Source organism: Cupressus sempervirens, chromosome 2 (assembly GCF_028749045.1).
Source record: "Cupressus sempervirens isolate cs-2001-9-10 chromosome 2, ASM2874904v1, whole genome shotgun sequence".
Lineage (NCBI taxonomy): Eukaryota > Viridiplantae > Streptophyta > Pinopsida > Cupressales > Cupressaceae > Cupressus > Cupressus sempervirens.
Window position 1 is genome coordinate 217816855 of NC_143119.1, and position 14518 is coordinate 217831372.

Consider the following 14518-nt stretch of genomic DNA (forward strand, 5'->3'; position numbering starts at 1 on the left):
AATATGGTATATATTACTGGAAGATTAGCAAGATTAGAGAGATTGGTTTGATGATGATATGTTACATTCATGACTGAGTTTGTCATTGATGTCAACATAGCATGTTTGATGCCTTCTATGGTATCTAACAGAAGAATAGCAGAAAGATTAAGTTGGTATGGATGGCTAGTTGAGCATGATAACCACCCAAGGTTATGAGAGATACTTTTGAGTATCTAGTATATATAGTTAACATTGAAATTAGAAATAACAAGTCTAGAAGAAGTTATATAAGTTTTGGTGATGGTTGTTCTGAGATAGAGTTTACGAAGGCATGTTCTAGTAAACTTGTTACATCTCTTAGCAGAGTTGATATCTTGATGTTCAAGGTTAAGGACATAAAGATAACTTGTTGAGGATTTTTTAGCTAAGCTCGCTCATCATAATATTGTGTGTACAAAAAGTTATTCAAGTTGAAAGGTGGAAAATTTGTGTTATAGCTAAGTGTAATGTGTTCTTAATGAGATCCTATAATAATTAGTTGAGAAGGACTAATGACTAACTTGGGAATTTTTTTATGGACTTAGTATAAAGGAAGGGCATTTTCCTTTATCATGATATGTGTGGATATGAGGATATGTAACTTGTAAATGTTTGAAAAGTAGCAGAGGATGCGAAGTTGAGCAGAGCAGTGTGGAAGTGAAGGAAACTTCATTGTCGAGGTTTTTCTGAGTGATTTGAGGTTTGGTATTTGGATCCAAGGTTTTTGATCTAGTTTACAAATTATAATAGAGATTTGTCCAATTGACAAGATAGAGAAGAGTATAGAGGAAAGAAGAAAATATTAGTAAATTACTTGTTTGAGCAATGAGCTCTTCTTGTAGTTGAAATTGCATGTTTGGGTAGTGGGCTTTTCTTGCATGCATTATACCACAACTCCTAATAGGGTTGGAATCTCCTAATAGGGATTCAAAGTCTCCTAATAGGGACTCATTGTACTAAATGTTGTAACAAACTCCTAGTAGGGTCTATCCTCTAACAAAGAATATTTATATTAGTACACTATCTTGTGGTCATCTTTTCCACTGGGTTTTTCCCTCTAATCAAGGGTTTTCCTAGTGTTAGTTTGTGGTGACTAATCAGAGAAGTATTGTACATACTTCATAAATTCTTTAGGGCTCAGGGCATCGCCTCCCAAAAAAAAATTTGGGCTCTATATTATTGGTATTTTTGGGCCGACATGTAATTATTAATTATAACCCTAAATTGGTTTAATACTTGTATAAAAGGGCTTAGGGTTAGGTAATGTTTCATAAGGTGATGGAAAAATTGGTTCTTGCAATGGTATTGAGTTGTAAGTGATTACAAATTGTAATCAGGTTGTAATCATTGAATCATAAAAATATTGGACTTGCTATTTGATGGATGTAGTCAAAGGTTTGGGAGAACCATGTTAAATCTTAGTGTCTTGTGTTCTTTCTTGTATGATCTATTATTTTTTGATATGGTTTATATTTGCATATAATTGTTATTTCTGTCTGAGGTTTAATCCTAACACCTAGTCAACATATTTGGTGTAATTGTTTATGTGCATATTTGTATGGTTGTTGTTTACTTTGATTGAATGGTTAAGTTTGTTTAATAAAGATAAGTGGTTTAATTATTGGATAACTAATTCACCCTCCCCCCCCCCCCCAATTATCTTGGTAGACTACTGTTTCTAACAATTGGTATCTGAGCATCAGGTCCTTAAAGAAAAAGGTTAATAGCTTTGGGAGATCCATGGTGAACATGTTCAAGAAAGACAGTCTAAAGTTTGATGGAACAAACTATGATAGCTAGAAGGAAAAGATGAAGACACATTTGTGGTGTATGGTCTAGGATATTGGATCTTGACAAAATCAGCAAAGACAATCATTGAAGAAAAATATTTGGAAACTTGCACTAAGATAGAAAGAGACTTTTTCAAGTGTGACATGAGAACTAGAGAAGCACTATTGACTACACTTCCTAAAATTGAGTATAATCAAGTAAAATCACTTCCTACTTCACATTTGATTTGGAAAGCTTGGGAAAATAGTTTTGAAGGTGATGCACATTCTAAGAAGTTAAGGCTACAAAGTTGGATTTGTGCATTTCAAGATGCTAAGATGATGGAAGATGAATCTATAAGAACATATATAGGTAGGATATCAAAAATTACTACAGGAATTAAAGCTCAAGGAGGAAACAAAGAAGATGATGAGGTTATATGGAAGATATTGAAAACTCTAACACCACCATTCAAGCCAACAATTCAGATGATACAGTTGTCGATATCATGTACCAAAGATTTCACAAAGGAGACATTGCTTGGAAGACTTGAAGTAGTTGAGAATGAACTTAGATAGTCTGGAGAATTAACCATACTAGAGATAGCATTCAGTGCCTTGAACATTCGACCTAACCTATCAAGGAGCACAAGTTCTAGAGGAGATTTTGCTAGTAGTAGTAGATCTGAAGAAGAAAGAAAGATTGATGAAGAAGTAGTGTTAGGATTAAACCACAGACAGAAATAACAACTACATGCGAATATAACCAATATCATAAAATAATAGATCACACAAAAAAGAACACAAGACACCAAGATTTAATGTGGTTCACCCAATCCCTGGGCTATGTCCACCAAACAACAAGTCTAATATTATTATGATCTAGTAATTACAACCTGATTACAATCTGTAATCCTTTATAGCTCAATACCGCCACAAGAACCAATTTTTGAAACACAACTATGAAACAATCCCTAACCCTAAGCCCTTTGATACAATTATTTTTATCATGATCTAACAAGTAACCCTTATGGTAAGAAAAGAAAAGGGAGGTAAGAAAATCTTTAACTGTTGGACTTGTAATAAATATGGTCATTATGCATCTAAGTGTCCTAAAAGGGAGAAAAAGTATAAGGGAAGTCATAAGCCTAGAAAAGATAGAGATTGTTTGTATGCAAATGAAGATAATGATTTTGATGATCAATCATTAAGTACTAGTGATGATGAAATTGGATTTGTGGAAATTAAAGAGGAAATTCCAAAGAAGTTGGCTTTGGTATCATAGCTTGAGAATAAATCTAATTGGATAATTGACAACGGTTGTTCACATCATATGACTGGTGATATGAACAAGTTTCTTGATTTCAAAAGTTAGGATGGAGGATGGAGGAATTATTAGAGTGGGAAACAATGCAACATGCCAAGTAAAAGATATTAGAACTATAACTCTTGATGGTAAAACTAATGTTGAGGATGTATACTTTGTTGATGGTTTAAAAAACAATCTTTTGAATGTTGGACAATTAGTAGACAAAGGTTATCAGTTGTAGTTCATAGAAAAGACATGCATGGTTAGAAATAAAGATGAAATGGTAATTGGAATAGGCACTAGATCTAGATGTAATGTATTTTAGTTGAATCCTACTGGAATGACATGTTTGGTTGCAAAGGTAGATGATAGTTGGTTATGGCATGAGAGATTTTGTCATATAAACTTTGATAGTAATGTGAGGACTAGTAAAATGTTTTTTGTTAGAGATTTTCCAATGATTGTAAAGCCTACTAACATAATTTGCAAGGATCCCTACAAAACTTGTTTATCTAATTAAAAATATAATTTGCAAGGAGTGTGTTTTGGCAAAACATAACAGATCTTCTTTTCCCAATAAGAATTTTACCACTACAACGAAGTTGGAGATTGTACACATTGATCTCAATGGTCCTAAAAAGACAAGAGGATTCTATGGTGAAAGATATTTTATGATTCTTGTTGATGATTTTTCTAGAATGACATGGGTTACATTTCTTAAAGAGAAATATGAGGCATTTGACAAGTTTAAGATATTCAAGAATAGAGTTGAGAATGAATCTGGTGTAAAGATTAAATGTTTAAGATTAGATAGAGGAGGAGAATTTACTTCAAATGAGTTTAACACATTTTGGGAGGAAAATGGAATTAAAAGATAGTTATTAGCTCCAAGAACCCATAAACAAAATGGCACTGTAGAGAGAAGAAACAAGTCTATAATAGAAGCAACTAGAGCTATCTTAGTAGAAAATGATGTATCCAAGACAATTTGGAGAGAAGTAGTGAATACAATAGTATACACTATGAACAAAGTTCAAGTTAGGAAGGATACAAACAAGACACCTTATGAACTGTGGTTTGGTCACTCACCTACAGTTAAGTATTTCAGAATATTTGGAAGTAAGTGTTACATTAATAAAGATGATGACATTGGTAAGTTTGATGCTATAAGTGATGAAGGTATGTTTCTTGGTTATTCATTGAAAATCAAGGCTTGTAGATGTTATAATCAGAGAAGTAAGACTATTATGGAAAGTGTTAATGTAAGAATTGATGAAAAATTTTGGGTACAAGAGAGAATAATTGATTACAATTTAGATGATGATGTTGTTACTAAGCCAAGGAATGATGAGGTATTTCTTGAGACTAACAATGATTTGCAGAATGAAGCAGAGAAAAGGTAGGAACAAAGCTTGGAAGCTTCAATACAGCCAAGAGTTGAGATAAAAACTCCTACTTCAAGAAAGAACATTATAAAGAATCATCCATTTGAACAAATCATTGAAAGTAAAGACAAAGGTGTGATGAAAAGAAGCAAAGTTAATGAAGAACTATGATTGATATCTCAAGTTGAACCAAAGAATGCAGATGAAGCATGTAAAGATGATTACTTGAAACAAGCCATGAAAGAAGAATTGGATTAGATGGTAAAGAATGAGACATGGGAATTGGTTGCCAAACTAGCAAATAAGAATGTGATAGGAACCAAATGGGTACTTAGGAACAAGATGAATGAGCAAGGAGAAGTTGTAAGAAATAAAGCAAGAGTAGTATCTAAAGGTTCTTCACTGTAAGGAAACTTGGCAACAAAGAATATAACCATTTCCACATAACCCATAATAGATCTAAATAAATATGCAATTGAAATCCACATGCAAGAGAATAGACAACATACCCACAAAATTGTGACACAAGATATACCCTGGGAAACCCTCATTGAGTGAAAAACCCAGCCTCCAAAAGCATCCATGACCATGTATTATTCAGCAAAAATACCATTTCCATACAACCATGGAAGCCTTCATGTCCATAGCCACAACCGAGCAAACTATGTGAACAAGCATGAATCCACACATCCCATGCCATGCTTCCAACCTTCACAAATGCTCCCTTGGCTAACCTGTCAAGCCTTGTCCCACTCAACTCTTGCCTTTCTCACTCTTACTCTCTTGTCTACAACAACTACCCTTGTGGCTGCTTATATAGTAGCAAGTCCCACAAAACCACCAAGTGGTATTACATAAACCATGTGCTACTTAACCCATTGACCCCACATTTAATATTGGGCATTTAATTATTTTCTGAAATATTAAATAATTACATGAAATATTATCACAATGTTACAATATAACTCATCAAGAATATTCCATAGGAACCTTTACATGTTGCACATCCATTTAGGTGGAACATTACATGATAAAATAAAATAATAAAATATAACAATATTATGCAATGTGTGCAACACCCATTATCTCAACATTCACAACAAGAAGGAATAGATTATGAGGAGACTTATGCTCCAGTGGCTAGAATAGAATCCGTAAGATTATTCTTAGCCTATGCACCATAGAAAAAAATCAAAGTATATCAAATGGATGTCAAGTTAGCATTTATGAATGGAGAACTTGAAGAAGAAGTATACATTAAGTAGCCTGAAGGATGTCCTTTCATAGATGACAAGGACATAGTATTCAAACTAAGGAAAGCATTGTATGGATTGAAGCAAGCACCCAGAACCTGGTATGCAAGGTTGGATAAGCATCTAACAAAGCTTAGATATAGCAAAGGTATGGTAGATAGCAATCTATATTGGAAAGAAACTAATAATGGTTTGATGACTTTGGTAATATTTGTTGATGTTATCATATTTGGAGGAAATGATGAAGAAAGTAAGAAGTTTTCTGAAGAAATGAAAAAAGAATTTGAAATGAGAATGAAAGGAGAGATGAAATATTTCCTAGGATTGTAGATAGTACAGAATAAAGAAGGAATCTTTATTTCTTAGACTAAGTACTTGAAGGATTTACTAAAAAGGTTTGGTTTAGAAACACATAAACCTATTGGAACACCTATGGTAACTGGACACAAGTTATCTACAAAGGATGAGACACCTACTATTGAGTAGAAGAAGTATAGATCTATGATTAGAGGTTTGCAATATCTGACTCACACAAGGCCGGCTATAGCAAATGTAGTTGGAATTATTGCAATTTTCTAAGCTGATCCCAAAGAAGCACATTATGTAGAAGTGAAAAGGATATTCAGATATCTTAAAGAAACTTCAAAATTTGGATTATGGTATGATAGATCTAATGATTTTACTCTAAGTACTTATACTAATACAGATTAGGCAGGCAATATTGATGATAGAAAGAGAACTAGTGGAGGAGCTTTCTTTCTTAAAGGAAGACTAGTTTCTTGGAAGAAGCATGATTGTACATCTCAAAGTATAGTAGAAGTAGAGTATCTGCAGTAGTAAATAATTATAATCAAGTAATATGGATGAAGTAGATACTGAAGGATATGAAGATATAAATTAGTTAACCTATTGTTATACATTGTGACAATACAAACATAGTAAATATGTCTAAGAATCTAGTATTGCATTCAAAGGTTAAGAACATTTCTATTAAGTATCATATGTTAAGAGAAAAAGTTGTAGAAAATGAAATCAAATTGGAGTATGTGAGCACTAAAGAGTAGGTTGCAGATATATTCACTAAGCCTCTTCCCAAAGAGACTTTTGAGTATTTGCAAGGTATGCTTGGGGTTATGCCTCCTACTACATCTGAGTAAGAAGATGCAAGAGTGCATCAATCTAGGGTAACAGAGCACCATTATTTTTCTAGACTGGATGTTGATGCTTCCTAAATGGGGGAGTATCTATGATGGATAGAGTCACTCAATACTCTTATTAATGTTGTTGATGTTGTTTTGAATAGTTTCTTTTAACACTTGAGCTGAGAAAGTACCAATTATTACAGAGTTTGATGCAGAGATGTTGGTTGCAGAAACCTTTGACATTGATGTTGATGGGGGATAATTTGGCATGGAAAAAATAATAGTATGGGAGAGAATTTGGCATGAAAAACATTATGCTGGGTATATAGGAGACTTTAGCATGAATTTGTAATAACAGTTTGGTATAAAGTACATTGAGGTATATCAATGGGGAGTATGATTGATGAAGAGGATTTGAAGAATGTTTATCTTTTGTTGGTATTCTTGGAACTAGATGTTTTTTATCTACGTTGCCATCAATGCCAAAGGGGTGATTTTTGGAAGATTGGCAATATTGGAGAGATTGGTTTGATGATGATATGTTACATTCATGAATGAGTTTGTCATTGATGTCAACATAGCATGTTTGATGTCTTCTATGGTATCTAATAGAAGAACAACAGAAAGATTAAGTTGGTATGGATAGCTAGTTGAGCATGATAACCACTCGAGGTTATGAGAGATGCTTTTGAGTATCCGGTATATGCAATTAATGTCAAAAGTAGAAAGGAAAAATCTAGAAGAAGTTATGTAAGTTTTGGTGATGTATGTTCTAAGATAGAGTTTACAGAGACATGTTCTAGTAAACTTGTTATACCTCTTAGCAAAGTTGATATCTTGATGATCAGGCTAAGGACATGAAGATAACATGTTGAGGATGTTGTAGCTGAGCTTTCTCATCATAATATTGCATGTATGGAAAGTTATTCAAGTTGCAAGGTGGAAGATTTGTGTTATTGCTAAGTGTAACATGTTCTTAATGAGGTCCTATAATAATTAGTTGAGAAGGACTAACAACTGACTCATGAATTGTTCTATGGACTCCATATAAAGAAAGGACATTTTCCTTTATCATGATATGTGTGGATATGAGGATATGCAAATTGTAAATGTTTGAAAAGCAGCAGAGGATGCGAAGTTGGGTAGAGCAGTGCAGAACTAAAGAAAACTTCATTGCTAAGGTTTTTCTAAGTGATTTGAGGTTTTCTATTTAGATTTGAGGTTCATGACCTAGTTTACAATGTCTAGAAATGATTGGTATGGTTGATAGGATAGAGGAAAGTATAGAGGAAAGAAAAAAATACTAGTAAATTACTTGTTTGAGTAGTGAGCTCTTCTTGTAGTTGAAATTGCATGTTTGGGCAGTGGACTCTTCTTGTGTACATTATAACACAACTCCTAACGGGGATTCAAAGTCTCCTAGTAGGGACTCATTATACTAAATGTTGTAACAGACTCCTAACAGGGTCTATCCTGTAACAAGGAATATTTATATTAGTACATCATCTTGTGGGCATCATTCCCACTGGGGTTTTCCCTCTGATCAAGGGTTTCCCTAGTCAACATATTTGATGTAATTGTCTATGTGCATATTTTTATGGTTGTTGTTTACTTTGATTGAATGGTTAAGTTTGTTTAATGAAGATAAGTGGTTTAGTTATTGGATAATTGATTCACCCCCCCTCTCAGTTATCTTGGTGGACTATTGTTTCTAACATATACATCACTCAGTCGAAGTATGTCAAGGAAATATTGAATTTTTTTGGATTGGATGATTCCAAACCAGTAAGTACACCTATGGTGATAGGACACAAGTTGTCAAAGAATGATGATTCAGCTAAGGTGAATCAAACATTGCATAGGTCCATGATTGGCAAATTGAAATATGTTGTACATAGTAGACCTGACATTGCATTATCTATAGGGATAGTTGCAAGGTTCTCTATTAATCCTAGGGAGAATCGTTTAATGGCTGTGAAGAGAATAATGTGATATTTGAAAGGAACAAAAGAGTTTGGTCTATACTATAAGAAGAATAAAAAATTTAAATTGAGAGCCTATACTGATGTTGATTGGGCTAGAAACATTGATGACAAAAAGAGCACCAATGGAGGAGGATTTTTCTTAGGCAAGAGGCTGGTTACATGGACTAGCAAGAAACAAAATTGCACTTCACAATCTACTGCTGAAGCTAAATATGTTGTTGTTGCTATAAATTATACAAACATTATATGAATCAAACAACTAATCAAAGGTATGAAGGAAGAGATCATAGAACCAATGATACTTTATTGTGATAATACAATTGCTATCAATATATCAAAGAATCTTGTGATGAACACAAAGACTAAGCACATTGCAATCAAGTATCATTACTTGAAACAGTTAGTTCAAGATAAAGAGGTAAAGATGGAATATGTCAACATAAAGGAACAAATTGCTGATATCTTCACAAAAGCATTACCTAAGGATGCTCATGAGTATCTCAGAGGTAAACTAAGGATGATGCCCCTATATAAGGCTATCTAAGTAATAAGAGGAGTGCCCTACATCAAACAAGCTAATGTTCATATGTTACACATTGATGCAGAGGATCTTACTTTGCGAGCTGCCTAAAGTAATCAAAGAGCTAGAACTCCAAATCAGTCACAAGCAAGGTGACAGAGGGAGAAAACTGAAGTAACTAAAAATCTTATATCTGCATGTTTAAAGATTACAAGTCTTTAGCATTGTTGTCAAATAGGGATATAATATTGTTGATCAATAGTATGATTACCAATCAAGGGAGATAATTGTCGATATTTCTGATCAGAGTGAGGGAGATAGAGAAAGAGGGAGAAATCCTAATCTACCTAATAAGAGGAAGATACAAGAAGAAACTCAGAAGGAGTTATAAGACAGAATTTTGTAACCTAATCAAAAGATGGAAGTTGTTGATAGAGGGAGAGATTTCAATACAAGAAATTATTTTCTTTTTGGTATTTGCCTTATTGTTTTAACCTAGTAAGTTTGGTTGAACAAAGGTGTTTACCATTTGGATTGATTTGGTTGATCAGTTTGGTTTGCCATCAATGCCAAAGAGGGAGATTGTTGATATTAGATTGAAAAGATAATTGTTGAGGGAGATTGTTGAAACTAGATTGAAAGAGGGAGATTGTTAAAGAAGACTATGTGTTTCAATCATTGATTTGTCACTGATGTCAAACCTGCTATTTTTTGGTAAGATAACTACTTGTAAGATTTAAGTACTATCACTTATTTAACTGATGAAGAGGATTTGATCAAAAGATGTAACAATAGCACCTAGAGGAAAGGTTGAGTTATGTTATGTAATGAAGTACAAGAATCAGTTAAGACAATGATGACATGGTGCATTGATAATCTACTTAAGGTTATGAAGGTTGGTTACACTAAGAAATTTTAGAAGAACAAGTTACACAAACTTTGTCTACCAAGATTGACCAAGTGGATAGTAGGTGCCAAGCAAAGCCAGTGCTAACCAAGCAAAAAATTAGTTGGAGCTATGTAAAAGTTCATTCTAGTGTATGCCAATTAGAACATTGGATGCTGAGTAAAGTTTAGTTGATGTTGAGCACCAATAAACTTTAGTTCATGCTAACTAATTTTATAGTGGATGTCGAGCAATGCAGTTTGTGCTAAGCCTCAAAAGCTTGATAATGTCGAGCTACTACATTATTTAAAATATCGTAAATTTGATGGGTCTAAGCTAGAAAGTTTTTTTTCTTGGATTATGTGAACAAGGTGGAAGATAATGTTGATGAGTTGGTGGCATAAAATTCAAGGTAAACCATTTTTAGACAAATTCAAAAAGGATTTTAGGAGAAGTTTCTAGAAGAGATATGAGGTATGAGGTAGAAGAGATATGAGGTATGAGGTAGATACATTGTATCCTACCTAATCCATCCAAACCCTAAATTGGATGATGGAGAATGAGCGGCAAAATATCTTAATTTCCTATTTATAGGAATGGCTAGTCATAAAGAAATTTTATCATGTGCAAGAACCTAAGGAAGACAAGGAATCAAGGATTTTTCTTCATCAGGTGACCTAAGAGAAGAGTCTGCAATGGCATGTTAAGCAAGAAGGCTTAAGAAGATGAATTCTTGAAGGGTGAACAAGTTATCAGAGCTACAAAATATGAAGGCCAAGAAGAATTAAGGACTGAATAGAGATCTATAATCTACAAATGAAGTTGTAAGTTGTATCAAATCAAAGCCTTATTGTTACTCTAACAATTGTATCATTCTAGGGTAAATCCTTTGGATTAAGGTTGACCTAATAGTCATTTGTAAATCCTTTAATTGGGTGAAATTTCAAATGAATGGTCAAAAGTCTTCTAAAAAGGCTCACTCCTAATAGGGTGATCGAAAACCTTTAATAGGGTCACATTTAACAGTGTGTATTGTAACCTTTAATAGGGTTGGCCTTTCACATGGCATCACTTCATAAGAGTGAAAAGAGTAGCAGGTTACTGGTGGTTTTTTCAAAATTGGGTTTCCACGTAAATCATTGTGTCAAGTGTGTTGATGAATCTGTTATGTTTAATGCTTTACATTTATGGAAGTGATTTCATAATCTTATGAATGCATGCATGAGTATAAATTTTTTATGAGTTCACTAAGCTATGAAAAGTTTTACTTATACATCTAGACCTTGGATAACTAGTTCACACCAAAGCCCCCACCCTTAGTTATTCTAAAGTATTCCAACAAATGCTTGATCACCTTCTACATGATTGATATGTTTAATTATGTCCCTTGTTTTGTTTGGTACTCTTCTCTACTGTAGATTTAGCCATTCAGTCCTCAAGTATATCCCCTTCTTAATATTACTTCAATGGCATCTTCAACAAAAAAAACAACCATTTTAACTATTCCTTATAGCTCCTTATGTATATTTTTTTCCCTCTTTAATCTTTAACCTAATTAGGGTTTAGAAATTATCTTGAATATGTCATATATTGAAATCAATGATCTAGAATCATCCTTGTGTCTTCATATTCCTTCTTTTCCTTTATTTTATTTCACTTGCCTTCATTCTTCCTTGGAATCATAAATAGTCAAATTACTTTTCCCCATGAATCTTATTGAATCCTTTCCGTGATCTATGCAAATATAGTTTCCTACTCAATTGAATTGTTACACAAGATCTTATGTCATTCCAAACATTTATGTACTCCTTGTGCAACTCAATGAATACTATGTTCATGCTCATGGATGTGTTTTTTCTCGATGTCCTTCTTACTTAGTTACTCTTGGCTCACTCAATGAAGTATTTTCTCAATGTGTATATAACTTCTCATTTTATACTATTCTTTGGGTATAACTATCTCATACTTACACTTCTATCTTATCTTGGCCAAGGTAATATATTATGGCTTGGTAACAATTTTCATTGACCAATACCTTATGTTCTCCTCAACTATCATTTTGGCACTAATGACAACATGAATCTATAATGGGAATAACATTCTCCCCCTTTGGCATTAGTGGAAACAACTTTATGCATGATAGCTCAAAAATTGACTCAGGGAAAATTGTGAAACTCCCCCTACATACATACTTCCTTCTCTTCACATACTCATCCTTGGTATAACGTGTATTTTGTAAAGTCTTGTTGACAATTTCAATTATAAATCCTACTCCCCCTTTCATTATATACACACATTCTCATACTCATTTATACATACATCACCATCCCTATATACATTATCCCCCTTTTATATACATATATCAACACATTACATCTTCCCCCTTTTGTGACACTAAAGTTAAAATCTTCAAAAAATGAAATATTTACCTAAGATGTACTCCTAGTTGGTCAAGAAATACTTGGCAATTCTTCATCATGACCATCATAGTGGTATCCTAATTTTTCTTCAAGATTTTGAGGGTCTTCTTCTCTACTTTTGACTTTATTACAAGATCAATCATATGTTCTCCAATTGATAACCCTAATGTATCAATGAGGTCTTTGGCCTTCTTGATATGACATTACATGACCTCAAGATGGTCTTGCATTTCATTTATCTCTGCCCTTTTTTCTTCTTATTCTTCATGTAGTAGTCTATGTTGAACTTCTATGAATAATTTCACCTTTGAATAGTAGACCATTTAAGAACCAAGGTTAGCATTCAGTGCATCTACACTTGATTTCATATCCTCACCTACTTTGTGTAGTTTTTCTTTGATATCTTGGGTGAGTTGGGGAATGTTGCAGAGTTTCTTGAACAATGTAAGAAAATTTTGTACAATGGCCTCCAACTCAATAACTAGGGTGGAAAGTTCCACTTGTTGGATTGCTATTGTTTGTGCAACTTTTTCCAAAACTTTGTTCTTAAACTTCTTCTTTGATTATTCTATTAGATTATCCTAGATGATTATCCTAGGCATCTACATCAGGCTTATTTACTTTGTCAACAACTTGTATTAATTTCTCCAAGGTAGGAGTCTACTCATCAAATATGACATTAGAAAAAAAACATCTAACAAAATATCTTTGATATCGAATATATCCTTTTTTTGCTTATGTTCCTTCCTTAATCGATCTTGTTCTACCTTTTTGTTACATATTTCATCATATTCAACTAGAGCATCTAGATTTAGGGTCTTTGGGTCCCAATCTGGTATGGAAATATCTTCATCAAGTATTATAGTATTGGACCTTGTTGGTGTTGAGTTTTTCTTCAACTTGTTACCCGTATAACTATTTGTGTTGGTACTCAGGAGAGGCTTGGGTAGTAATGGAGCCTTTTGCACCTGATCTATTTTCTTGAGTTCTTTCTTATCTCCTTGATCAATAGTTATCTATGGAACTAATTGTATGTGTGACATAGGAGACTTAACCTCAAATTATTTCAATGCATCTTTTGTTTGTTCACTAAGTGAACTTTTCTCGGGTTGAGCAATGTGTCCTTGCCCTTTAATTCCCTCACTAGGAGGTCCCTAGACTTGTGGCCTTGTGTGAATAGAAAAATCATCTTTGTTATTATCATTTGTGTCTCCTTTAGTCTATGTATTTCTATTATTATCAATTCCAATCTTTTTCTCAATATTCGTATCTCCTCCTTGAGTGGTTTGGCTCTGTTGCTCAATTTGAGTTGTGCTTGCATCGATTTGTGTAATTTTAATTAAAGAATCTAAAGCATCTATAGTAGTTTTATTTACATTTCATGTGTCCACTTGAGTTTCGTACTTGTATTCCTTTATTTATTGAATAAATGGTGCATAGCCTAGTATTTGTGCAATTTTTGACTCAGTGAGTGCTTTCCCTTATGTGTTATGCTTAGTGTTAGCCATAACATCTCCATATTTCTTAATTCCATCAGTTGGGTCATCTGTAGTGAGATCTTCTATAGTTACACTATCCTCCTTGTCAAAAATATCCTTAACCATGTCATGAACACCATAAACAATATCTTGAATGGTCATATGTTCATAGTCATCTTCTTTATTATCTAAGTCATTATACCATTTTGGCTCTGCGACCTCTTCTTATGTGACCTCCTCAACATCCTTGATATTAATAATTTATTTCCATGTTCTTTGGCCATCTATATTTCCTTATTGTAACCTTCCTATTAATACTTGTAGTGCTCTTTATTTCTGTACAAAACTTT